A 27,182-nucleotide genomic window follows, 5' to 3' on the forward strand; every position below is an offset into this window, starting at 1 on the left:
AGAAAAAAATCTTTCAGAAACCAGAGACCTAGTTTAGGATTCATTATTATAAAATACCTGGCCAGTAAGTCTAAAATCCTATTGAAAAGATCTACCAATATATTCTATAATTGTGGTGAGTTTTTCAACAAAACAATCTTATTCAATTTTATTTTTGAGAATATTATAAACACAGATAAAAATACTCTAAGTATAGAAATCTTTGATTTCTATATCACTATGTCTTCTATTCATTCTTCTACTACTTTTTCAGATCATATTATGTATATGTCATTCTGTTAAAAATAAGCTTATGAAATTTAAATTATGACCCTCTTTATAAATAATGAACCTTACAAGATACATTTTTAGCATATATGTTTTACTCTCTAATATAGCCTGTAAATATTACCAATTCAGAGATTTATATCCTTAATACCATTATAGTATATTATGATGACATACTATGATGTATTCAGTGAATCTCCTATAACTAGGTATTGTAGATAAACATGTTTTTTTTTAAATAGAAACAATAATTCAAGGTCATGAAATATCGATGTATTCATTGATTTACATCTTTGGAGGTGCATCTTGAATATAAATTTCTGGACAAGAGATTCTCTGCTTAAATTTTAGATGCATATAAAATTTGGGGGGATTTTTTTGTCTTCCCATGATGCATATGGGCATTTACCTTTATTCACAAAATAAAAAACTCTTAATCCAAAAGGCATCTCGTCATGCCTTAAATTTGCATTTCACTTTCCATGAAGTGGCCATACATTCATATGGTTAAGAAAAGAATGCGTCCTTCCTGTGATTTCTCTTGTACATATATTTTTAAATATTAAATATTTATATTTGTTTCTCAAATTTGTTTTAATTTTATTATTGATTTTTGTACGAAGTAGAGTTTTGCTTTGCTTCATTTTTAGTAGCCATACAAGTATATACATAATAAACAAGAACCAATCCTTTCAGATTATACTTGATTAGCGAGTAGCTTAGTTTGCTTTCTGTTGCCATGATGAAGAACACAGCCCAAGGCAACTTGGAGAGTAAAGGGTACATTTCACATTACCGGTTACAGTCCTGTATTGAGGGAAGTCAGAGAAGGAATTCAAGGCAGGATTCTAGAGGCGGAACTAAAGGAGAGAGCATGAAAAATACTATGTACTGCTTTGCCCTCATGGCTTGCTCAGCCAGCTTTCTAAACTACTGTGGATCACCTAGCCAAAGATGGTACCACCCATGGTGAACTGGGCACTTCCACATCAAACACCAAAATCAATCATTTGCTTATAGGCCTATTTGAGAGAAGCATTTCCCCAATTGAAATATTCTCTTCCCAGATAGATAACTATCTTGTGTCAAGTTGAAGAGAAACATACCTGCACAGACAGGAAGACACATGATTTTATAGGCCCAAACTATAGGTTTTTACACTTCTGGAAAACATATTACTTAAGAATATCTTTATGGGCTTATGTAATGGATCAGTGGATAAACATGCTTGTTCAACAAGGATGTTTACCTGATTTACATTCCTGCAATACATGTAAAGTTTGCAAGAGAGAATTATTATACAAACTAATGATCTGGCTTCCACATGTGCAGCTTGGTACATACATGCCCACACAGTCATGACATAACATATCACATACACACATTAATAATAAATACAAATAAAAATTTAGTTGCTTTCTAATTAAAATTTTAGACCATGTTTGATTTTAGCTACTGATATACTACCAATAAACAAAGCTTATTAAACAAAGGATATTCTGAATCAGGTATCTTTTCTGGGCTTCTAATATAGTTCTAATTATTATAACATCATTTATTCAGATATTATGTATATTCATATGCAATAGAAAATAAGTGGTCTATGCAAGTTTAAGATGTAGGACCTGACTTTTTTTCTATCTATAACACAGAAGGTATGAAAGTGCATGGTTACCAATGTCATATTTTTATAATATTATGTCTATTTTTCAGTAAAGCATTTATTTATTCTAGGATAATGTCTGTACTGGACACTATGTAAAGACTAGGGGTACAGAATCATTTACCCAGGTCTTTCCGATAAATTGTCTTATAGCAGAGAAAACAATTCCAGAGAAATTGTTTGCTTATTGCTTCAGCCTGATTGTTGCATCTTTAATGGAATTTCTTTAACAAAAACTCAGATCAGTTGTTGGTACTGGCTGGTTAATTACATACAAAACATCTGGTAAACTTTGTTGGCCATTACTAAACCTCCCAGTTTTATTTAATGAAAACTGCTAGCCATACTTGGATCATTACAGTTACACACTTCCAAGTGGCTGAACTGACATCCTCTCCTCTTTGCTGAGAAAATTTAGTGGACCTGGTAATAGCTTTCTTATGCAATTCCAAAGTATCTAGAGTGATGTGCTACCTCAGGCTGCTGTATGTCCACCTAGAAAAAAGATAATGAAGACAAAAAATGTGATGGTAAAAAAAATCATTCATTCTGTGTTGATGCTTTAGAACACACAGATAGGATAAAGACAAGGACAAGAACAGTAACAGGCAGAGGGGTCAACCTGCATGTCATAGAGACTGGAAAAAAGATGCCAAATTCATGAGAAAAAAAACACAGAGACCTTAAGAGCTCAGACCGTTGCTCCAAATTGAGACTCTGTCTCTACCTCGATCCATCGCCAGATGAAGGTTCTAAGGTGATATGCAAGATATTTATCAGTATAGCATATGGTCATTTCAGGTTCCCTCTCCTTAGTTGCCCAAGGTACCAGCTGGGGATATCTCCCTGGACACCTGCTAACCCCTCTAGAGTCAAGTTTCTTGCCAACCCTGATGGGTCTCTTAGTAAGGATATATACTTCGCGGCTCCCGTATCCTCCCTTCCTATATCCCAACCATCCCAATCCCCCGAGCTCCTCCCATCCTCCCCTTCTCATGTTTCTCATCCCATTTTCCCTTTGCCCCTTGCCACCTCACCCGCAAGTTCCCAGTTTTTGCCCTGCAATCTTGTCTACTTCCCCTCTCCAGGCGGATGACTATATGATTTTCTTTGGGTTCACTTTCTTATTTAGCTTCTCTAGGATCACAAATTATATGCTCAATGTCCTTTATTTATGGCTAGAAACGGATTATGAGTGAGTACATCCCATGTTCCTCTTTTTGGGTCTGGGAGGAGCAGAAGGAGGGAGAACATGAGCAAGGAAACCAGGACCACGAGGGATGCACCCACCCACTGTGACAGTGGAACTGATTTATTGTGAGCCCACCAAGGCCAGCTGGTCTGGGACTGAATAAGCATGGGTTGAAACTGGACTCTCTGAGCATGGCGGACAATGAAGGCTGATGAGAAGCCAAGGACAATGGCACTAGGTTTCGATCCTAATACATGAACTGGCTTTGTAGGTGCTTAGCCTGTTTAGACGCTCACCTTCCTGGACATAGATAGAAGACCTTCATCTTCCCGCAGGGCAGAGAATTTGGACTGCTCTTCAGTATCGAGAGGGAGGGGGAATGGTGTGGGGGGAGGAGAAGAGGAGTGGGGATAGGGGGAGGGGACTGGGAGTAGGGGGCAATATTTGGGAGGAGGGGAGGGAAATGGGAAACGGGGAGCAGGTGGAAATTTTAATTAAAAAAGAATAAAAATAATAATAAAAAAACCACAGAGACTCCTTTTTCTGAGGGTTAAAAGTTTTTCTTCTATTTTATTATTTTTCTGTTGTTTTTTCTATTCTACTCTTTTTGTTCTGTTCTTCTACACTGATATTTTCTTTTTTCTACTTTCCTGATGTTTTCTTTCTCCTGCCTCTTTCTACATCTTTCCTAGTCTTCTCCTTGTTCTGTGTCTTTATTTTTACCTTATAGCCTACATACCCCAGCAGAATATTTCAAGCAAAATAAAAATTATTGTGGTTACATTGTATTTTTAAGTGAATGATTAAAATGAATACAAGTAAAAACAATATGTTTCCATATTCCTTACATGATTAAACATTTTATGCATTTACAGATGAAAAACAAATTGTCCCAAGAACCATGCATTAACACCCAAGCAGCTTATTATAGATTAACAGAGTGCAAGCAAGGCATTTTTCTCAGCCAATTCTTTTACTGGAACGATGCATTTTATGATTACAAAGGAAGAATCAATTCCTTTAGTATTTATCTCAAAAAGTAATCTTATGAGAAAAATTTTTTAAAATCATGAATCCAAGTTTTCGTATATGAAAAACAAACAGTCACCACTACTTTACATCCTCAGGATGCATACCGATTCATTAACAGCTTTTTATATCAGAAAACCGAGGTCAGAAATGGGTACAAGGAATTAAGCATCAGTCTAGATCATCAACCCATTTTAGGAAGAAAGTTACCTCTTCCAGCAATAGCTAGGCTACCATTGTTCTCTGTTCTCTGACCTCAGCAAGGCCTCTGTTCATCTAGTAAGTCTTTCCTTATAAACTTTAAATTTTCCTCAAGATTTTCTACCTCAAATCCATTAACAAAAACACCTTAATCTAACCTTACTAAAATCTACATGACTAAATTATTTCTAAGGGTGGTGGTTGAATCACTCAATGGCTCTAACAGGAAGGCTTGGAAAAAGTCAATCACTACTATAACACTGAACAGTGTGGGACTAGAAACCCCCTAAGAGTATTCATAAAACCCACAAATTATGAAGAATGTGGTGAACATAAAGGCAAGAATCAGAACTTCACTCAGTAACAACATGAGGTCCTCAGGACACATAGTCCATTTGGGTTTTGCCTCTCCAAGCCTCACTCAGGTGTGGCTTTGCCAAATTCCCAACTCTATTCCATGAGTTTCAATGCTTCCTGTTGGCCTCCAATAGTAACCTAAACGATGGATTTCCTTCATGACTGCTTTAATCCAAGACCAACTTATTTTGGGGCATCAAAACAGTGAATGAGACTCCTCTTTTGTGATTATGTCATAAGGGGATTGTGACTAGTGGATTGGGAGCAATGTATATATGCATGGAATACATAGCATACTGATCTAACAAGTATTAGTTGAATACCCCAAATATTTCATAATTTATTCTTAAAACCTTTCAAAGAACTTTACTTTATCTGTTATTGCATATTTTACAGAACAACAAAAAAGCTGAACGTGAACGTACAAATATTTTCCTGTCAAATTCACGTATCATCATTTACTTCTGACAGTAATACAGACAGCAAAGACTGGGCAAGATATGAAGCAATGGTAATGCCTGCGGTTAATAGATATGAAATGTTTACATGAGTTATCTTCTCTTGTTATATAAATGGTGGTGCCACAGTTGAATGAGGCTAACTGACTGGGACATTAGAGTATGTACTACTATGGATGAATATGAGCCCATAATATGAAACCTAAAATTAGAAGCAATTAGCTGATATATTACAATGTTTATGAAAAAATCTAAAAACATACATTATAATAGCAAGAGATAGTATCAATACAGTCATGAAGCAATTTCTTTTTAATTACAACATTGTAAACTGTCATATGATATCATATCAAGTACAACTTGTAAGAAAACTTCAATTTTACTATATTTTAAGTCTATTTTTCATAATCCAATGTTCTTAGGTACTGAAAAGTTTCTGTTCATGATTCCATTAACCAGGTCAGGTCATGATCTGTTTATCTGTTTCTTATTTCTAAATCTGAAGTTCTCAGATAACAGGAGCATTTGGGTTAATTTTTGCATCTTTAACAACTAGTCTAGTCTTTGAAATCCTTCAGGTACATTCTTAGATACATTGAGTAAATAGTTGTATTATTGAATTCTTCTTTCCTTTCATGTTTGTACCCAGAAAAAAAATAAGCAGAATGGACTTATTTATCACATCTGCACTGTTTTACTCAACAGAGGTTTTTATAGGAAGCTCACAACTCCTGATAGAAATGTAAAATATTAAGATGTCCTTCTAGAGCAATATTGTTTAATATTTTTAGAAACATAATTATTTTGATTTAATATAAATTATAAATTACCATTTCTCACACATAGCATTTTCTGGGGTTTGGTATTGCTATGTGTCCATAAAATTTAAAGACATATCTTAAAACGTTCATTATAGAATTGCTATTTATAGGCAAATATCAAGACCTTTCAGTGTTCACAGGTCACAGGGTCCTTGAAAGCAATGAGTTGGTAATGTCTGACAAATTAGCTCTCTGTGTTCTGTGTTTCAACACCAAAGTAAAGCAGAACAAAAATATGGTAGCTGGAAGAAAACTGAGCTTGACAGATGAGTGCTTCAGAAACCTGAGCAACTTTTATAAATCACTGGCATCAATTTCTCATGCTCAAAACAAGAGATGAAAAGAAATTTGTAAGACACGTGCAAAGATCAAGTACATTAAGTCATATAAAGTACAAAAGGACAGTGACTAGCAAACAATCTTTAATTTATTGAATTTCACAATATTTACTTTTTAGAATATTAAAAGTATGAAATGCCTTTCCTTGTACACATAGTTTCAAACTACTAAAACTAGAAGTCAGTGCAAGAGCATGGAATTTTGCTTTAAAAATATGTTTTTTTTGTGTGTGTGTCATTCTTTTTTTTTTTTTAGAAAAATAGAAATAGAAAACAAACTATCTTTCTTCATTATATATATCAATACAAGTTCCCACTCCCTCCCGTCCTCCCATTCCCTCCACAAACACCCTTCCTCCCTACCCCCATTTAATCCTTAGAGAGGGTAAGGCACATTGCTTTGTGAAAGGTCCAAGGCCCTCCCTACTACGTCTAGGCTGAGCAAAGTATCCATGCAAAGAGAAGAGGTTCCCAAAAAGCCCGTACATAAATCCTGGTGCCAGTGCCAGTGACCCGTCAGTCTGCCTCATCCATGCAACTGTCAACCACATTCAGAGGGACTATTTTGAATGTCCTTTCCAGTCTGGCCAGAGCTGGTGAGCTCCCATTAGCTCAGGTAAACTGTTTCAGTGGGTTAACCCATCATGGTCTTGACCTCTTTGCTCATACTCTCCTTCTTCCCACTCTTCAACTGAACTTTGGGAGTTCAGTCCTCTACTCTGATATTTGCCTCTGCCTCTGTTTCCATCAGTTGCTGGATTTTCTAACTTCAATAAAAGAGAAGTCACAGAGATTTACTTTCTATCAGACATATGTCTACCTGGGTGGACTCACCCTAACTCCAAATAATTCTGAGAAATTAACCTTAGATAGATCACCCATGTTATTCTCACAGCATCTCAGAGACTGATTTCCGATTCAAATGCAGGCTTCATTGATTCATAAACTTAGACGCAGAAGGAAGTTTTCCATTTTGTGGATTGTGGAGCTTTGGGGGTCATGGCAGGCATATGTCTCTTCCATTTATATGTTTAGAATATATTATTTATAAATCAATGTGCTTCATAGAGGGAGTAAATAAAATTTTATCTTGTCATTAAGGAAAAACAAAGATATTTAAACAAATTCATAACTTGTTTGTAGTTTCTCAAGCAAGGTCATTAAAATATAACTATCTTCATATATTGAGGCCTAGAACTTTGGTACTTAAGTCCACAAATCGTTGCTAAAGAATGCCTTCAAAGACAATGGAGCTGACAAAAGGACTATAGGGTGAGATTGAAGGAAAATTTAGAATAGGAAAAGTGAGTTCTAATATACTAATTGACATGGTGAATTTATATTGCATATCTATCTCTCTCTCTCACACACACACACACGCACACACACGCACACACACACACGCACACACACACACACACACAGAGAGAGAGAGAGAGATAGAGAGAGAGAGAAAGAGAGAGAGAGGAGTCAATTTGTCCTTAGATCATGGTAAAGAGATGACCTAAGAACACTAAAGAGTTCATGTACTTCATGAGACTGTAATTTTTTTTTTGTCCTTCTTAGGATAGGGACTATCTACACTGGCCTTTCCTATAAAATGTCAATTCCATGTTAGCAATTGTTATTTCTTTATAAAAAATTGTATGTAATCAATGATCTTCTTGAATTCTGTAAGCATCTTTTCAGAGACTGAGCAGGTACAAAAGCAGGTTATAGACTCTGAAAGAGCTATGGAATATAAATCTAGAAATTCCCTAGTTTGATCACAGAAACCTTTTTTCCTTGTATATCTACTAGCTTCCTGCAGAACCTATTATCCAATAACATATAGCCTAGGAAGCAATCTTCTTAATCATTATTACCAATCAAAGTATAAGCTGCCTCTCTTTTGATAGTTTATGTGATTTATCTGGTAAATATAATTTTATTATTTCTAAATCAATGAAATGGTACCTTTTAAAAATTAAAAAATAAACAAAGTTTCTGTCTCTTTAAATCCAGATCATAAAATAATAATCCCTGATCTCTATAAATACAAACGAATATTACCAAGAAACAACACTTCCTCTCCTCAACTGCCTTTTCCACGCATAGTCAGTTAGAGTTTAAGACTCCACTTCCTCAGGGTGAAGATGCTCTGGGTAGTGTGAACAGGTCATATAACTATGCCAGCATCAAGGCTATTCAGAGAAAGTTATACCTTCATAGCTTGTGAGTTGGTGCAGGGGAAGCACACAAAATAACACTGGAGACTTCTATGCTTAAAATGATCACTAGCAGATAACATAAGCTTTTTATGGCATCTTTTTCTAGGAAGTTACCTATCTTGGAGAGCCTTGAAGCAGGTGTTTCTTAGCGGAAAAGCAAGCCTCTGAGGCCTGCCTAAGACTTGATGAAATGGGGAAAATAAAGGTATCTTTACAGATAATCCAAGTTAATCCCTCTACATACCTTCTAAGAAGATAAGATACTTAGGGATATGACTTAACTGCAGGATTCCATATAGGCATAAAATGAAGAAAACTGATGTTACTTGATCCTATCTACAAACCACTTACCATTTGACCATTGGAAACTGTAGGCTATGGAACATTAGGACCTTGGAGGGGTGAAAAGTGAGGGCCATAATGTTATCTGCTCTATCTTTTGATGGGCTTACCAATTGTTTAAAGATAAATTACCACAGAAAATATTTTCTCATCAGTATCAGGTAGATGTAGTTGGAGGCTGCTTGTTCTTTTCCTGGATGCCCAGACTCCCAAAGTAATCACACAGAAACTGTATTAATTAAATCATTGCTTGGCCTATTAGCTCTAACTTCTTATTGCGTAACTTTTATATCTTAATTTAACCCATTTCTATTATTTTATATTTTACCATGAGGCTCATGGCCTACTAGCAAGGTTTCCACATGTTTGTCTCTGGAGGCAGCTCCTTGGCTTCTCTCTGCCTCTGCCTCTTTTCTTACAGCATTCAGTTTAGTTTTCCCCACCTACCTAAGTTCTACCTTGCCAAGCCACTTTCTTTATTCATTAGGCAATAAAAGCAACAAATAGAGAGAAGGAACTCCCACACCAGGTAGACAGGAGTGTTTTGATATTATAGGGGGAGGAAAGTCTGTTTTAAGGAGGTTGCTTGTTTGTTCTCAGCTGCTCAGCCTTGAAATAACCACACAGAAACTTAATTAATTAATCACTGTTTGGCCCATTAGCTCTTGCTTCTTATTGGCTAACTTTTACATCTTAATTTAACTCATTTCTATTAATCCGTATATTGTCATATGGCTGTGACTTACCAGCAAGGTTCCGTCTGGCAGCTGTCTCTGGTGGAGCAACATTGCTACTCTTTGACTCTGCCTTCTTTCTCCCAGCATTTGGCTTAATTTTTCCCACCTAGCTCTGTTCTGCCCTGCCATAGGCCCAAAGTAGTTTCTTTATTAATCAATAGTAATCACATTAAGAAATTAGACCGTAAAAGGTTAATCAATCCAATTATAAAATGGGGCACTGAGCTGAACAGAGACTTTTCAACAGAAGAAGTTCAAATGGCCAAAAGACACTTAAGATTGTGCTCAACTTCCTTAGCAATCAGGGAAATGCAAATCAAGACAACATTAAGATACCATCTTACACCTGTCAGAATGGCTAAAATCAAAAACACCAATGATAGCCTCTGGTGGAGAGGTTGTGGAGAAAGGGGCACACTCATCCATTGCTGGTGGGAATGCAAACTTGTGCAACCACTTTGGAAAGCAGTGTGGCGGTTTCTCAGGAAAGTCGGGTTCAACCTACCTCTCAACCCAGCAATACCACTATTGGGAATATACCCAAGAGATGCCCTAACATACAACAAAAGTATATGCTCAACTATGTTCATAGCAGCATTGTTTGTAATAGCCAGAACCTGGAAACAACCTAGATGCCCTTCAATGGAAGAATGGATGAAGAAAGTATGGAATATATACATATTAGAGTACTACTCAGCAGTAAAAAACAATGACTTCTTGAATTTTGCATACAAATGGACAGAAATTGAAAACACTATCCTGAGTGAGTTAAGCCAGACCCAAAAAGAGGAACATGGGATGTACTCACTCATATTTGGTTTCTAGCCATAAATAAAGGACATTGAGACTATATTTCGTGATTCTAGAGAAGCTAAATAAGAAGGTGAACCCAAAGAAAAACATATAAGCATCCTCCTGAATATTAACCTTCATCAGGCAATGAAAGAAGACAGAGACAGAGACCAACATTGGAGCACAGGACTGAAGTCTCACGATCCAAAGGAGGAGCAGAAGGAGAGAGAGCACGAGCAAGGAACTCAGGACCGTGAGGGGTGCACCCACACACTGAGGCAATGGGGATGTTCTATCGGGAACTCACCAAGGCCAGCTGGCCGGGGTCTGAAAAAGCATGGGACAAAACTGGACTCGCTGAACATAGCGGACAATGAGGACTACTGAGAACTGAAGAACAATGGCAATGGGTTTTTGATCCTATTGCACGTAATGGCTTTGTGGGAGCCTAGGTAGTTTGGATGCTCACCATAATAGACCTGGATGGAGGTGGGTGGTCCTTGGACCTCTCACAGGGCAGGGAAACCTGATTGCTCTTTGGGCTGAGGAGGGAGGAAGACTTGATTGGGAGGGGGGGAATGAGAGGTGGTGGCGAGGAAGAGGCAGAAATCTTTAATAATTAAATTAATTAATTAATTAACTAATTAATAAAAAAAATAGTAATCACAGCATACAAAGTGGAATCCCACATCAAAAGTCCATTTGCTAAGAATGATTTTTATTCAAATCTTGGGGGAAGTAACACAAGTTTAGGAAGGAGATAAATGATTCTCAGCTGAAGACAAGTTTAAAGGGAAGTTTAACATATAAATCTTAGATTATAGTATAAAATGTATGCTCTATTTCCTCAAGAAGGAATCAAGGAACTCTCATATGCCTAATTCTATCTTCTTTCTTTTGAAAAAAATCATAAGCACTTTGTTTAAGACCATGGCCAACTACTCTTTATGAATAATATGTGGTGTTTCTCATGCAATTACCCATCAATACTGTCTTTACTAGTCACAATGACTTTCCAACTCTACAGCTTGCAGACCACACCACATGTTTTATATGACTCTAATATTCCAACAAATGTGAATTTGAATATAGGAAAATCATAATCACAACTATAGCCAAACTATGAAGGTATTTAAGCACATGTTAGCCTCAGCTCTCTCTCACAGCTTTCCAGCTTTTTCTCAGGGGTTCTCATAGGAAGTGTTTACATTTCACCTGTAGATATTTTGATCTATTAATCAACCTCAGGTTAAGTACTTTTGAAGAAAACTAAGCAAAACAGACTTAAAGGGTTACTACTTTTCATTAAAGAAAAAGATTAGGAATTTTAGAAAAGATTTATATAGTACAACAGTAATGTTGCAGGCCCTTTCACAGAACTTTTTATTGATAAATTTAACTCATAATTATTGAGCCAAACATGTAAGTTTTGACTTTCCCATTTAAGAAGTTCATTCAGGTATGACCAAATCTAAGAACTTTAATGATGCCATGAGTCCTTGAACTTACGCAATCCTCTAGCATCTTGGATTTGATTTTAGTTGCTCTGCTTCATGTTCAAACACACATAGAAGTTGTTTTAGATGCGTGACGAGAAATTTTCTGTTACTTGATATATGTCATGCAATCATCCATGAACGAAGCAAAACTGAGAACATGTTGGCCAAGTGAACCCATGAGTCTGCAGGTGAATAGATTTCAAGCTTCCCCTTGAAGCATTTGACCTTACAGTAGGAAGATTTTGATTCCTAAGGATCAAAGGAAAACTTAGAGTTGATAGAAGAAAATTAGTAAATAGATACTAAAGGAAAAGAAAATAGCTGCTCAGGACTGCTTTAAAGCAATAATAACTATGTGTAGGGGTTCACAAAGACTTTCATCTTATAACACTTCTTTCTTCTATAAGTCCTGAACTCAATTTCACAGGAAATTAATAGCAAAAATCTTAACACTATGACCACAAACAAGTAGAAAGTAGACATATGTCTTGTGAATGTGGTTTTTATAACCTACTCCAGCCAAGAACAATAATGTACTTCCAAATACCATACTGATGACTCCCACTCCTTGTTGCATACCACATCACTCAGCCCTGCTACACTCAGTAACCCAAATGTAAAGGAAAACAAACATAGAAACAAATGTTCACTAACTTACTGAATAAAACACAAATGATTTTGTACTAAAGATATTGTTTTAATGAACTAGCAACATGATATCTTCCCTAGAAGTTTTATTAAGTATAGCTAGGCATAGTTGAAAAACCTTAAAATAGGTATCTTAGAAACCAAGTTGATATGAGCCAGAGAAGTGACTCAGCATGTAAGGGCACTTGACACCGAATCTGATAACTGGCATTTGATTCCTAGATCCCACACAATAGAATAGAATCATCTCCCACAAGTTGTCTCTGATCTCCACCTATGTCATGGCATGCACGGGCCTACACACATGCACCCATCCCTATACACACACAGAGACACACATACACACATACTTACACAAACACCACATAAATTTATCAAAAATAAATGTATTTATTTTATTTCCATTTGCTATCCCACATGTCTTGTTTATTTTTTTGAGAATGAGGCTCTCAAAATCAGACTCTACATTAATTCAAAGTGTCACGTTAGTTATCTTTCATCATCGAGTCTCTTATTCCTAGAATAATGACTAATAGAGAATAAGTCCACATTGGCAGCAGTTGAATGAACTAAAAGCAAAAGACTTGGTTTAGGAACATCAATCTATTAGCAGGTTCTTTATGTTCTAAGGCAGCAAAATGATAGAACAAGATTATAGTTTCAAGTCAACCACTTATTTACAAAAAGTGACAAGACAGGCAGGCAGTAAATATTTTTGAAGCAGCTAGGCTAAATTTGGATTTTTCTCAAGTGCTGAATGATATTAGATAATATATTTTGAGAGCTAGCCAATGGAATTTATGGGAAAAGAATGGAGGGGGCACACAGAAAGTATATGCCTAAACAAGGTGGATTTAACCAACTTATCTAAAGACATGAAATCATGCTATCAAACTTGGGACAAGAGAGATGACAAGTTAGCCTTAAAATTTTGCCTCTGATACTGAAATAAAAGGGGTCAAAGCAAAGCTAACTGCCTTGAGAAACTAAGTATGATGTCAAGAGCAACTCTGTCTCTTTTTGGCTTGCTGGAAATGTGGACAGCACTTCCCAGATGAGAGAGAAAGGAAGAGGTAGTCAGGGGTTTATAATTGACTGGCTTGGACAGGACAAAGTCTCTAAATAAGAAGTACTTAGGATTTCAACAGTTTCAGGGCCATATATTTGGCCTATAATGAATCACAAGATTCCTCTGTCCTGAAATGGAAACAGGTACCTTTCAGAGTTAAACACACATATCCATTGGTTCAGTCCATACAGTCTAATTATGAAGGGTAATTTTGTACTTGAGATTTGAGGCAAGCAAGATATAACCTCACTTCTGAGTCTGCTGATGGGAGCAAATCATACATTCATAGACACTGCAGGGAAGATTGAATAACACCGGAAGATAGAAGATAAAAATTAACCCTTTGAGACCAGGGTAGAACAAAGAAAATTGGGCACAAACTGTGAGGTATTTTGCCTTTCAAATAATGAGGACCCCCTGCAATAGAGCAATTTTTACAGAACTTTGCCCTGAGGGGGGCCTTCTGCACTGATATAACAGAGATTAACCTTAAGCAAAAACTGAGCAGTATTTGTATCAATTATAAATAGCATGATCACATGTCGCTAGTTAAATGAGTTAAGGTCACCCAAAAACCCTGTGTGGCACATGCGTACATATCTAAAACAATTGGCCATAGCCACATTATTTAACAATGCTCAATATGTGAAAATAATACACAATGTTAATTTGTTTGTTTCAGTTTATCAGCAAAAGGATCTGACTCCCCAAGTATCTGAAAACTGACCCTGATAGGAATGAGTCTCAGGGACTAAGAATATACTCTCATATCAAGGCTTGATGAGGCAAACCAACAAGATGAAATAGGTCCCAGAAGCAGGGAAAGGAGTTGGAGACACCCCTGCTCCCATTGTTAGGAGTTCAACAAACTCCAAGGTCTGTATGAAGGGGCCTGGCGGAAAACCATACAAGCTCTGTGGCTGCAGCTTCAGACTCTGTGAGCGCCCATGAGCTTTGCTTAGTTGAGTCTATGGGCCCTGTTCTCTGGGTGTCCTTCCCCCTCTTCTACAGAGTTCTCAGAGCTCAACCTAATATTTGGCTTTGGAGCTTTGTATATGCTCTCTTCAGATGCTGAAGGAAGCCTTTTGGATGATGATTGGGATAGGTACAGCAGAATATAATTAGAGATTACTTGATGCCTTTTATTTCTTTTTGACAGTAGAGTTCAGTTCTATGTCAGGTCTCTGAGACATTCTACTTCTGCATCCTTTCCTGGATATCTAGGCAGTGTTGGTCATGGGCATAGACCTCAGGTTAGACCACTCATTAGGTGGGCATTCCCACAAGTTCTGAGCCACCATTGCCCCAGTGCATCTTGCAGGTTGTAGGTAACAGATTTTGTGACTACGTTGGTATCCCAGTCCCACCACTCATAACCTAGCATGGTTACAGAAGACGATTGGTTCAGGATCTATATTCTCCATTACTAGGGTTCCTCACTAGGTTGAACCACATAAATTCCAGGATGTTTCCACTGCACTTAGATTTCCATTTTGCCTTTCAATTGCCTACCAATTTCATCGTCTTGTCCTATATTCCCTTATGGTTAAAGAGATTGAAGATTTCCTTAACAGTTTTTCAGGTATTTCAGATTCCTCTAATGAGAATTCTTTTTAATTATGTAGCCAATTTTAAAATTTGATTATTCAGTTTTTTTTATGTCTAGTTTATTTATTTATTTATTTATTTTGGATATTGGCCCTCTATCAGATGTGGAGTTGGTAAAATCATTTTCCCTATTCTGTAAGCTACTGTTTTGTACTATTGATGGTGTCTTTTGCAGTCTGATTAGATACCATTTATTAATTCTCAATCTTAGTGTGTTGCCTACTGGTGTTTTATAAAACTTCACATCTTTGAAGAAAGAAATTAAAGATGTATCAGAAGATAGATGAAAAGATCTCCCATGCTTATGGATTAAAATAGTAAAACTTGCCATCCTACCAAGAGCAATCTACACACAATCTCCATAAGAATTCCAACTCAATTCTTTTTTGTGTTTGTTTGTTTTTTTGGTTTTTCGAGACAGGGTTTCTCTGTGGCTTTGGAGCCTGTTCTGGAACTAGCTCTGTAGACCAGGCTGATCTCGAACTCACAGAGATCCGCCTGCCTCTGCCTCCCGAGTGCTGGGATTAAAGGCCTGCGCCACCACCGCCCGGCCCAACTTAATTCTTTACAGAACTTGAAAAGAAAATACTCGATTTCATATGGCAAAGTAAGAAGCCAGGTTAACCAAAATAATCCTGAACAATAAAAGAACTTCCAGAAGTATCATGATCCCTGAATTCAAGCTATAATATACAGCCTTTAATGCATTGTCCCTAGAGATAATTTCCTAAATTCTCTGTGACTATAATTGGGTAGAACTGGTTGACAGAATTAGTTGAATTTACAATAGTGTGTGTGTGTGTGTGTGTGTGTGTGTGTGTGTGTGTGTGAAAGAGAGAATATGGATTTGTAGGCTCACATAGGCTATGATTGAGTGAAGGTCACAAGACTACCTTAAATACTGGTCTTTGCCTTCTACTGCTCAAGATGGGAACTTTTGTTCCTACCAGGCCAGCTAGTTGGCCCTGAGAGGATTCCCTTGTCCTCCACTCCCATTCTCTGTGTTTGGATTGCAGGTCTTCCCCCTCCCACTGTATCTGATATTAGTTGGGATTTGAACTCAGATATTCATGCTTATGAGTAATGTATTTTCTTCACTGTTTCATATCCCCAGTCCTTCAGTGGTCCTTCTACATCATAAAACTTGGTGCTTGTAAGGAAACACACTGTTTCAAAAGACAATTTTGTCTTTAAATTTTGTCTTAAAATTTCTAATAATTATTGATTTGTCAGCTTTGCCATTTTATTATTTACTTAACAGTTACATATATATATATATATATATATATATATATATATTTTAAATTATGGTTTCACCCTGACTCTGACTGGCCAGGAACTCAATATGTAACCATAGAATGCATCAAAATCATGACTATCCCTGTGTCTCTGCATGTTGAATGTCAGTGTTTCAGGCAGAAGATATTATTTCCCTATGTTTTTTCTTTCCAATTCTGCCAGTTTCTGTTTTGTAATTTATATCTCTGAACTTTGATGTAAATTATCATTTGGGGTTGTTTTGTCTTCTTTAGGAAGTTATAATTTTTTATGTTCTCTATGTCAGTAAATATTCTTAATTCTAAATTGCAGTTCATCTGATACAGCTATTTCAGTCATCCTTTGACAAGTCCTTTAATATTGTGTATTTTCCCCATCTTATTTTAATCATACCATCATTGTTTAAAGAGAATATAGATAGCATTGGCTTTTAAACTGCTCTGACAATAGTTAGTCTTTTAATTAGAATATAGTTAATGCTGAAACAGCTTGGTTTGACTCCATCTACTTATGCTTGCATCTTCTCCTAATTGCTTCTCTCATCTCCTTTCCTTATTCCATTTTTATATTTTATGATGCATTTTATCTCCATAATTAGCTAATTAACATTTTAATAACTCACTCTTAGGACTCTTCGTGTGTGTGTGTCTGTGTGTGAGAGAGAGATAGAGCCAGAAATAGAGAGAGGACATGTTTGGCTCTGTGTTTGGTATGGTTTCCTTGGGGTTTGGAACACGTTAATTTATAATAGACCATATTCACGTATAAAAGTGACCTTCACTTCTTAACTCTTCTTTTGTGCTGCTGTCATATATTTGAGTTTGTTAATTTCTAATTTCTTTTAATACTTCACACATTATGATAACTTTTCTTTTTGAAAAATATTGAAATGAAAGTACATGATTTAAATGAGAGCTTGTTTGCCTAATTATCCTAAGCCACACCCATAGGCCGGGAGATATATATCTGAGCTGATACTTTAATCTTTTAAGTAAGTGGTTTTTAACCTTCCTAATTCTGTGACTATTATTATAGTTTCTCGTGTTCTGGTTACTCTCAACCATAAAATTATTTTATTGCTACTTCATAGTTAAAATTTTACTACTGTCATGAATCATACTGCAAATATATGATATGCAGTGTATCTGATATGCAACCCTTGTGATAGTGTTGTTAGACCCCTCGAAAGCTCACAAACCACAGATTGAGAACTGCTGCACTGAGTTCATCATTTTTTTATTTTTCAATTCAAAATTTTGAGAATATTCCACATTTACAATGTACACATTTGGGTTGTAATTCAGTCATTACTCTAATACAACCTATATATGACTTTATGTTGGACCATTTCTTCAAGAATTCAATTCATTCACAGCCTCTAAGAAGGCACTTTCTGTCATGTTTTTTGTTAAAATTAACCTGAGGTTCCTAGATCATTTCAGATCTATTAGTTTATAATAGTTTTCATCAAATACAGAATAACATTTTCATTTCTGAAAATGAGCTTTTCTCATAATCCTTCACTCTTATTCTAGGACTCCAAATTCATGAAAGATCACTTCTTTTGGTCAACAGACCTCTGCCAATATTTCTCAGAATTCTCATTTCACCTTTGTCTAAATAGGTAGTCTCACTGTACCCTCCACTTCAATGTCACATCTGCAATATCAAATCTAGCATTAATTCATCCAGTGGAGATTTCATTCAGAGAGCTGCTTGGCATTTGTGGAATTTTTACTTTTTTCATTCAATACATTCTAGTTTTATAGTTACTCCTGTTGTAGGGAGCTGCGGGCTGAGTCCCTGCCACCCAGCTCCCAGCCGCCTGGCTAGCTTATGCCCCGAAATAACAACACACAAACTATATTCTTTTAAACACTGCTTGGCCAATTTCTATTAATGTGTGTAGTACCTTGAGGTGCTCTTACTGGGAAGATTCTAGCCTACGTTCATCCTGGGTCTGAGCTTCATCACGTCTGGCTCTGAGAGGAGCTGCCCTGAATCTGAGCTCACTTCCTCTTCCTCCCAGCATTCTGTTCTGTTTACTCCACCCACCTAAAGGCTGGCCAATCAAATGGGCCAAGGCAGTTTGTTTATTGACAAATGACCTTCCTCCATCAACTTCTCTCAAAATTCTTCCCAGATCATCCCCACCTCCCTTCCCAACCAAATTTACACCTTTTCTTTCTATCATAGACATCTAAAATAATAATTTAATATACTAAATAAATAATAACAGTAAGATAAAATATAAACAAACAGAAAAAAGTGAGCAAAGACAAAAGCACAAAAACCATATTTAAACACAAAGATACATACATTGGCACATGGATATCCTATAGAAACACAAAAACTGGGAACCATAATATAAAACCAAAAGACACATAAGGGAAAAAATAAAAATAAAGTACAGACAAAACATTAAGAGACAAAAATGAAACAAAAGAGTAAAAATTCCCAAAATACCACTTAGTTCTTTCTGTGTTATCCTTCTACCTCTGGGAATGGGACATGGACATAAATGTGGTTTGTATACCTGGTCAAACACTATTTTAGAGAAAACTAATTTTTCTTTTCCCAACAGTTATCAAATGGAGATTGCTTCAAGATTAGGAATTAGGGATTGTGTCCGCTTCCTCTCTTAGTGCTGGAACCCCATCTGGCTTAGATACATACAGGTCCTGTGCATGTAACCACAGTCTCTATGAGTTCATATGTGTTTCAGTCATGCTGTGTCTTAAAGGCCTTGTTTTCTGCATTTTTTTCACAGACTTCCCTGAGAACTGAGGGGATTTGATGATTCCATTTAGAATTGAGTATTCCAAAGTGTTCTTTGTATATCTTCCTGTCTTCTGTAGAACAAGTTTCAACGGCAATAACTGAACAAGACACTGGCCATTGAGTATAATTGAATGTCATTGGGGGCAATTCATTGCTGCATTGCTTAAATAAAACATCAGCATTTGGTCCTCACCTATGTCCATGGCCTATCTAATCTCAGGTTCTAGGACACCCAAGCAGTGTTGAGTATGTTTCCTTTATGGAGTAGGCTTTAAATCAGTCAGAGTTGTTGGTTACTACCACAGATGTTGTACCACTATTGTACTGGTATATTTTGCAGTCAGATCATCATTGTAGATCATGGGGATTTTATCCCCTTCTCCTCTGCTAGCATGCAGTGTATTTTCCAGTATATGAACACTAGTCAATAGGGTTGAAGCTCTTGGTAGGCACAGCCCAACTTCTCTATGTTCAATGAGTTGAGTTGTCTTTGGCAATAGAATCCTGCTATCAGTTTATGGAGAACAGTCAACTGTTTGGCAATAGCCTGGATTGTTTAAGGGTTCTCACAGGGTCACTTTAGTCAATAACTTAATTAGATTTAACCTATTCGAGAGTTGTCCAGAAAAGGCTTTGTATTCCCTGTTATTTGATGGTTCTATTTAGATTTCTTACATATCTATATCTATATCTATATCTATCTATCTATCTATCTATCTATCTATCTATCTATCTATCTATCTATCTATCTATGTTTTTACTGTAGTAGATTTCCACATGACCCCTCAAATGGCTGTAAGGTTTAACTTTTCCTTCCCATATTTCCTCAGTTTCTCCTTCTTCCCTCCCTCCTATTTGATCCTCCCATTCTAGGCTCCACCATCATATCCATTTATCTATAATCATTCTATTTGCCCTTCCTAGGAAAATATTTTTGTCTTTCTAGTTCATTATCCTGTATTTGCTCTATACCAAACCACTGTGGTTATAGAGATTATAATCTGCTTCTTGAAGACATAACAGTTAACATCCACATATAAATTAAAACACACCATAATTGTCTTTTGGACTGTAAAAAAGCTCACGCAGCATGATCTACTTCTATCTCCATTCATTTGCCTACAAATTTCACATATTGTTTTTTACAGCTGAAATTCCATCATGTAAATATGTCATATTTTTATCCATTTATTTGTTAATGGGCATCTAGACTGTGCCAATTTCTGACAGTTATGAATACAGCAGTAATGAACATGGTTGAACAAGTGTCTCTATAGTAGGATTTAGAGTCCTCTTGGGTCTATGCCCAAAAGAGGTAAAGCTGGATCTTTAGCTACATCAATTCCCAGCTTGCTAAGGAACCATTACACTGATTTCCATAGTGGCTGTACAACTTAGCACTCACACCAGCAATGGATGAGTGTTCCTTTTACCCCACACCCTGATCAAAAGTAACTCTCATTGATTTTATTGGTATCGGTCATTTGGGCTTATATAAAATGAAATCTCAAAGTACTTTTATGTATCAGGCTTTTTTCTTTTGGGCCACCAAACAGCTCTCAAATCATGAAACTTACACTCATTAGTTTTTAATGCTTGGTCATAGCTTAGCTCTTTTCTGCATAGCTCTTTTAACTTGAATCAACCTGTTTCTCTTTGTCTACATTTTGCCTGAGATGTTTTATTTTTCTTTCTTTTAGTAATTATTACTTTCAATGCTTTTTGTGTATAGCTGGATGGATGCTACTTGCTCTTGGCATGACCCCATCTTTCTCCTCATTCTCTTCTCTTCTTCTCATTATTTTCCCCTATTTAATCTCTCTGCCACCATTTATGCCTATCCTTTCCCCTACATAGCTATTGTACATTCAGCTCTTTATTAGACAAATTAGGTAAAACAAATGCATTGCATCTTTACATAATTAATCACAGCCTTACAGCATTAAACAAACGCAGCATAAACATGTGCAACACACCTTCACATGGTTAAAGTAATATACCACAGCATAAACAAATGTAACACATCTTTACATAGTTAAAATAATATTCTACAACAGTTTTGATTTGCATACCTCTGATAGCTAAAATTTTTGAAAGTTTCTTTAAGTATTTTGTAACCATTTGTGTTTTGAGACTTCTGTATTTAGATTTGTTCCACATTTTTCAGTTGTGTTATGTGTTTTCTTTGTGTCTTTAAACATCTTCACACTCAGTTTCATTTTCTGTTTACATTCGTGGTTATATATGTGTTCATGGATAAGGTGTGTGTGTATGTGTGTTTGTGTATGTGGGGGGCTGAAAGACAGAAAGAGTTAGAAAAAGCAAGATACTATAAAAGTCAGGACAATTTGAAGGAGTCATTTCTCTCCTTACACCATATGGGTCTTAGGATGAAACTGAGGCTTGAAGCAAGTAACTATACTCACTGAGACATCTTGATCACTCATAGTTATGCTATCATATGGTCTTTATCAAAGATAAATTCTAGCAGATGCTTTTTTTTCCAGCAATATTTATCTGTATCTATCTACCTCTGTCTGTCTGTCTGTCTGTCTGTCTCTCTCTCTCTCTCTCCCTCTCTCTCTTTCTCTCTCTGTATGTGTATGTGTATATATATATACATGTATATATATCTATATATATGTGTGTGTGTGTGTATGTGTTTATGAGTAGCTGGTAAAACTTGGTGGTATGTCATATTTTAATGTTTAAATTTTGTCTGACTTTATTCTATTTAAAAAGTATTGATTTGATTTTGTTCTCAACAAGGTAATGTAATGATAATTTTAATACTGATTTTATATTTGGTTGAATGAGAAGACTTTATTCTTAGAGAGATTTATTTTGGACTGCTAGACTGCTAGACAATGTCTTCCCTAAAGGAAACTACTTTTTAATGACTGAATCCAATATTAGTTCCAATATTAGACATGTAGCCTTACTTAATGATTATTTATACAAATAAAGTGGGACTGCAAAGGAAGAGAGTAGGTCCTGAATCAAGTACCAGTGGTATAACTCATGAGAAACAGAAAGGACACACATGGGTAAATAGGCATGTAGCAATGTAGTCAGATATCAAAGTGATGTATCCATAAGCCATCAGACACCAAACTACCAGTAAATATTGAATACAATAACAGGTAGGAAGAATTGTGTTCTACAGATGTGAAATGGAGCATCGTCTTGACAATACCTTAATTGTTAAAATTCACTTTTTGGGTATAAATTAAAAATCATAGCCTGTGAAAATGAATTTATTATCATTGTTTGGAAATGGGGCATCAAGAATCGTTTACCAAATGGCTTTCTTGAGAAAAATATTTAAGAATTATTTATTTAGATTTGTTTTATTTATTTATATGAAAAGAATACTCTCTCTTTTCATCTTGGTAAGTCTAGTAATGATTTCACAGTTTTTTTTTTAATTTTATCAAAAGCCACCTTGGTTTTATTTAATTTACCTATTATTTATCTAGTCTTCATTGATCTTTGCTTGGATCTTAATGTCATGTTACATTTTCTAAGTTTTATGGGTATTAACAAATACAAGAAAACCCCATAAAAATTCAGGGATCCTTTTCCATGTCAGGTTTTATGTATAATGTTTGAATGCATTTTGTGAATAAAACACTCAAGGAAACCATGAGTTAATGCTGACATGACTGTTAGAAATTATATACATTGAAAGTAGTGAGTTAAAGTGCAGGTCAAAGTCACATGGTCATTCAAGAGTAGAAACAACAGATTAGGTGTACAGTTCAGTGGCATAGCATATGGACAGCCTGTACAAGGTCCTCGTTCAAGCTCATCATGAAAGATAGGTAAAACCAAGATGACAAGACCCACTTTTCTGATTACAATATTCATTCCTCTCTGCTTTCCTACTAATCACTCCATGGACTGTTACTGTTTTCTTTTGTCAAAGTAAAAAGACTACTACAGCAGACTCACATGGTGTCACTACAGTAAATGACAAGAGAAGAAATCATTGACAGATAATGCAAAATTTTAGGGAGTAGCTGAAAAAACACAGGTAAAATCTATTAAATGAAAGCATAGCTTATATGTGTTCCTGAGAAGATAAGAAAACTCCCACTGCAAGAGCAATACATGGAGGACTGTGTCTGGGGACTGAGTATTCAGGAGAGATAAATTCTACAATTTCACCTGCAATAGCAATCACTAATCATTTCCTGTGCCCAATCTTTTCATGTCACACACACACAGCTTAACTGTGTAAATAATTAATTCTTGTTCTAAAATAACGATTCTGCAAAGAATGACACTGAATATCAGCGGTGTTATAAATAATATTACATAAATGGAACAATTGTTACATTCTAATTAAACCACATAATTAGATCCTACTGAGGCAGTAGAAACTCTCCCATGTAGTCATTAGTCAGAAACTGTCTCATCTGCATCATGTTATTACTAATGACACAGTAGCACCCCGTGGATCCTCACAGAAGCAGTTAGCTATTCGCTACAGCCTCCACAGCTCTGAGTGTTAATGCTGTTTTGTAGACAGACTCAGAGCCACAGACAGAAATTAAAATCTATTGGCCTTTTCCTTTGTACAAATTTTACACTGAGTTTGGATATGCTTTATTTCTTGTTTCTTCTGAGGACCTCTCTTTTGCTCTATCTGTAACTGTCTCTTTTCTAAAACCATGCATGCATTGCCCATTCAAGCGGCAGATACCACTTGATTTTAGTAAACTTAACTCAACATGAAAAATTATAAACGAAGATGCAGTTGTTTACCAGAAAACTGAAATGGAAAGTCAGAACACCAAACACTGTAAATATCAAGGCTCTCAGAAGCTGGTATGGTACAGATAGGTAGAGAAACAGAGAACAAAGGTTATAATTTTATAACTGCTAAGCTTAGTGAACAGGTATGCGGATGCCAGATGCTCACTACTGAGCAAGATGCATCACTTGGGCAGTTTCTCTCCACTGATAGGATGCTCACTATGCAGCAGCAAGCCAGATCCTGAGGATGGGACAGTGGCTAATGTTGAGACCCCCAATGAGAAGGATGAGCAGGAAACATATGCATATTATTAAACAGGGTGGCTGACATATCAGACTGCAATTCACAAGACCACAGTAAAAAACACAAGGGTTTGACGGTGTGGGGTGACAAGGCTGACGTGAACATGTGTCAGGAGATGCAAAAGGATGAGACCCCTGCTACGAGCTATCAAATGCTAAACTGAAGGGTAAGTACCTTCTTTCCCTAACAACCTCGTTTTCTCTGTTTCTCTGGCATCCCCAACAGGAAACTACAAGGAACGGCAAAAATTTGGCTTTCTCACTTGCAGTCAAGTCAATACTAAGCAGAAGGAAGAAGGAAAAATTTGAAGCTTAATAACCAACATACCTCCTTGGCATTTTCATTTTCCACTCGATAGAGATGACCTTAAAGGCAGTGACATTTCTTACTCTTATTCTGCTTCCTAAATATCTAGCCTTGCATCAAATTAAAAGTGGCACTCAACTTTTTTATTCGTTCTAAAAGAAACGAAAAAAGATTAAAGGAGTGTGTTTGGGGAAAAGCTATGTGTACAAACACAAAAGGGGAAGTTTGAATTGTATGTTGGCTATTTTCAGTGATTACATAGCAAACCAGTGCAAACATTTTGTGGAGGCTATGGGTTCAGTGTCGAATGAATGAATGTGCCTATCGTCCATGCCCCCATCTCTCCAAAGAGATTTCCTCATAAGGTAGCTCTTAACCATATCTTTTGACATCCCTTTTGGACCTTCCTTTTTCTAACCACTTCCGCGGATATGAATATTCCCCAAGTTGCGGGTCTCATATCTATTCTTTCCCACAAGATCTCATAAATTCTATTATTATTAATATAGAAACAAATGTCTGTTAGGGTACAATATAACTTCTCTTTCTCTAAGACCTTCACAGATAGCAACCATACATTTCCAGGCCACAGTATTTCAATTTATATGATTAGTTTTATATAATTTAGCAAATATTCATATATTTATAAGTTTATACAATATGTTTTACTGTATTATATGTGCATTTGTGATAAATGAAAAATATTTTTTACTAATGTGTTGTAACCAAAAATATTTGAAATTCAATGGAATAACTCCAAATAGTAAGAACTTAAAAATTGGATGTTTTTACATTCTTTCAACTAACAAGAAGTTATTAGTTTCATAATTACAAAAATACTGTTAAGTACTCCATTGTGCTAAATGTTGGAGATTTCTGGAGAGTGAAAGAAAGAGACTGATGTCCTGGAAAAATGAATATTTTTCATTAGATGGAGAATCAATAAATAGGCAAAGTGGTCGGAATAATGTAATATGCTACATTAGCCAGCTTTCTTTTATTGTAAACAGTTGGAGATGATCAGCCGTAATAGTGAAATGTCTGCTTAGGCTTGGTCAATGCATGACTTGCCTGTTGTTACTAGCCCATGTTAAAGCAGCATATTGTGGTGTGATCACATGGGAAAACAGTTCACTGTTCAGACCATGACTGAGAAAGAGCAGAAAGAAGAGAAATGGAGTCTCTCTTATTATCACCCTCAAAGGCATCCCCTTCATGTGAATAAGACATCTATCCAATCTCACTTCCTTCAATGTTCTTCTACCAACACTAACAATCTGGGAAACAAGCCACTGGAGGAAATTTAAGAACCAATGTGTAGAAAATATATTATAATTTGTATATGACTTAGACAAATCCCCTTTGATCAAATAGTCCACTTTCTGAATAATCTTTTATCCAACAAAATTGTGTATCAAAATAGGAAAGCTTGTAGGGGCAATAAAACATGAGAGCAGTCACTCACACCCTATATGGTACAACTATAGAAGCAACTGAAGTATTCATTTATGCTTGATAACTTGGAGGGTAGACAAGCTACTCTGAATAATTGTTTTTAAAGTCACACACAAACCATTATCTTAGAATACTGGTTTCCGGACACTGAATAAAACCAGAAAAATCAGTGTGGCTCTGAGTGGGCAGGGCTGCTGTGAAAGTGAACAGAGGAGGAAATTGAACCAGTCTTTAGCAGGACTAAGCAGAGCAATGTGTCTGCAGCTTAAAGGAGAGGCAGAATGTTGACATACTAGTTTATTTCTCTTTATTATTTTACCTTTATTCTTTTCTTCTTTCATTTTTTTCTTTTACTGAAAATGGATTCTTTTACTAAATAATATATCCTGATTACAGTTTTACCTCCCTCTAGTACTTCCAATTCCTACCTTCCCTCCCCTCTAGACCCACTCCTGTTCTGTCTCTCATAAGAAAAGGACAGTCTTTTAATATGTGACAACTAAACATGAAAAAATATTAAAAATAATAAGATGAAGCAGAAATTATCATATTCAAGTAGAACATGACAGTCTAACAGGAGGTGAAGAGTTCCAAGAGCAGGCACAAGAGTCAGAGACCCACTCATTTTCACACTCAGGAGTCATATAAAAATATTAAACTAGCTGGGCAGTGGTGGCACACGCCTTTAATCCTAGCACTCGGGAGGCAGAGGCAGGCGGATCTCTGGGAGTTCGAGGCCAGCCTGGTCTACAAGAGCTAGTTCCAGGACAGTCTCCAAAGCTACAGAGAAACCCTGTCTTGAAAAACCAAAAAAAAAAAAAATACTAAACTAATGGCTATAATTTATACATAGAATATTTAGTACAGACAGGTGTAGGCCCTGTGATTTACGCTTCAGACTCTCTCAGCTCTTATATGCTTTGCTTAGTTGATTCAGAAGGCCATGTTTTCCTGGTGCCCTCCACCCCTTCTTGCTCTTGCAATTTTTCTGCCTACTCTTTTGTAAGATTCTTTTAGCTCTAAGGGAAGTAATTTGATGAAGATATTCCATTTAGATTCCCTCTCT

Source organism: Chionomys nivalis, chromosome 1 (genome assembly GCF_950005125.1).
Source record: "Chionomys nivalis chromosome 1, mChiNiv1.1, whole genome shotgun sequence".
Taxonomy (NCBI): domain Eukaryota; kingdom Metazoa; phylum Chordata; class Mammalia; order Rodentia; family Cricetidae; genus Chionomys; species Chionomys nivalis.